Source organism: Morone saxatilis, unplaced genomic scaffold (genome assembly GCF_004916995.1).
Source record: "Morone saxatilis isolate NCDOM2014 unplaced genomic scaffold, NCSU_SB_2.0 Contig4, whole genome shotgun sequence".
NCBI classification, from domain to species: Eukaryota; Metazoa; Chordata; class Actinopteri; family Moronidae; genus Morone; species Morone saxatilis.
In genome coordinates this window covers 13,207,270-13,210,056 of record NW_023339984.1, presented here as the reverse complement: position 1 = coordinate 13,210,056, position 2,787 = coordinate 13,207,270, and positions in this window count along the sequence as shown.

The following is a 2,787-nucleotide window of genomic DNA, read 5'->3' as shown; positions in this document are numbered from 1 at the left end:
CTCCCTTCTGGTATCATTTTGAATCAGTTTCTCATTTCGATAGAAAAACACATTGGACTCACGTTTGTCATGCTCATTTATTTATTACAAGATTCTACAAAATGCTTAGTACTTTAATGGTGACAGCTAACCCTTTCTTTATTGTTGATCATTACCTGTGTTTGACCAGCACCTGATTGAATTATACTGCTGTACTGAGGCCTTCTGAAGAACAACAATTCAATGACGTAAATAGTTTTTTTCTATTTTTAATTCTGTTTCAAAAACAAATACCAGACTCAATTTTGTTGATACTGATTGAATCACTGTACTCTCTACTGGACTCTGCTATTTTGCATTAATAAAGCAGAGACAGAGAGAGAGAGACAGAGAGAGAGAGAGTCTGTTCTTCCTTTCCTTTCACACAAAACTCAAACTGCAGTGGTTTTGACCACAGCATACTTTTCAGCAGCATTTTCACACCCACTGACCACTGAAAAAACATACATCTACTTGTCTGTTGTACAATGGTTTGTACCTACTCACTACAAATATTAAAATTAAAAATGGCATGAACCATCAACAATTATTTCAAATCTGTGAAACACAACACCATTGAACTTAATCATATCCCACTATATATTAACTTTTTATTGTTAATTTGTGCATGTTATGCAGTATTTGCCCTCTGTTCTTGCAGCAGTGCCTGTATTGCAATGAGTGTGTGAGTCTATGTGTGCATTCAGAAATGTAGGTGCCTCCCATTTCTCTTGATCAGCTTTGAGATGAGGAATTATTAGATACGTGCTTTGGCTCTTTCACACGCACCTCTCTTCATGAGACTATTTCAGTTGCACTCGAGCTCAGTCACTTCCTGTGGGTGAAGTCATGGCCAAACTTGAAACCAGTATTTTATCCCACTCAACTTTATTCATATAGCACCTTTCATGCAGCCCAGTGCTTCACATAGCAACACTGACACAACAGACTAACAAAGTTAGAACAAATATAAATATAAATAAATACAATTTTGCAAGACAAAAATACAATAAAAGTAATAAAATGTAAAACCACAATAAATAAAAAGTCAATAGATGTCAAAACATAAAAACTAAGCCTATAATATTGCTCCAAATTATAAGCCAGATTAAAAAAAACATTCTTACGTTTTTAATCTCCTTTTAAAAATGAGTTCCACAGTTGAGGGGCATAAGGAGGCACTCTCACCAGTACTTTTAATGGGACACACGAGGAACATTACACCAACACCATGAGGAGAGGACATTTTAAAGATTCTGTACTGGGATGATGGGATACTTTTTTCTCCAGTACTGGAGTTCAACTTTATGATTTAAGATGAAGAATTAATGTATTTTCACATAAAATGTTTAATGAGTATGACCTGTGGATGTCCCCTTTAAAACTGTGCTGTAGACAGACGTCATTACCCAGGACAGCTTCAACATTCCTGGAGGGCCCAGGATCAGCACCTTGGACAGCGACAGTAACAGCAGAATGCTTTAAAGATCATAAGAACATAAAATAAAAATAAAAGCTTTTTGTTAAAGTTACGGTTCACAGTAGCCTTGTGTTCATTCCAAAGCCTCCACACAGATAAGGTCTCACTGAGGGCAGTCCCTCATATAGCATTATCAAAATGCACATCCTGGCTGGGCCCTTTCTGTTGAGTTTACATGTTTACATAGGTTTCCCCCACCATCAAAACATGTATGTTTATTCTCCGTTCAGTGTCCTTGAGCAAGGCACTGGCTCAGATCTGCTCCTAATACAATGGGTATTGATCGGGGCTCAATACAGGATAACTTAACCATTGGGACATGTGGGTTATACAGTATGTACTGCTACAGAGCCAAACGTTTAGTTCTGTGCCAACTCAAAACCAAGTAACAGGTTCAAGAGCAACACAGGCTAGCTAGAAGAGGGGGCCACAGACAGTACAAAGTGACTGGCCATGCATTTGTTCTTCTCTTTCAACATCAATATACATTGATTTAACATACAGCGATTTCATTTTAAATGAATATGCATTGATTTAAATGAATAGACATTGATTTAAATGAATACTTGATGTAAAAAAAAGAAGCCTATTATGAACAACATACAGCATACAGAACTCTTTATGCATATGGTTTAGTGGGATGGGCATTGAAGAGAGGCCCAGAGGGGGCGCACCACACCAGCATTTCCTGCTGGGTCCCCTCTGCCTCTAACAGGATAACTGAGCTAACGGCATTTAGTTAGTGGTTACTCTGGTGATGTGTGATATCTTACATATTGCATCTTTAAAGAAGCAAAATTCTAATGAATCTAATTCATTTAAAATTACACATTTAAAAAGAATGCCAGTAAATTCTCATCAGATATTAATCTAAAACAGAGGTCAGATATAAAATGCATCAAGGGGAAATCAGACCAAATGAACAAAACACTGAAATAAACCATTGCATGCATTTTGTTCCATCGTGCTACTATGTTGCAAAAAGAGCGTGAGAAGGAACAAGAAAGGCCAATGCTTATCAGTATGAGTGCAAAATAAACGACCTGCAGTTCCTCTTTGCACATAGATGTGTTGCTGTGATAGACAGCGTCATCACCACATTCACACCAGAGCTAATGTGTTAATACGCAGAAAAGAAGAGGGTTCTCTGAAGAGTGTGTACAATAAATGCATAGATATAAATAATATAGCATGTCAGAAAGCCTGCCTAGCCCTGTTCACAATCACTATTTCTGTGACAGAATGTTTTCAATACAATGACATGATGAATATTTATATATTTATATATA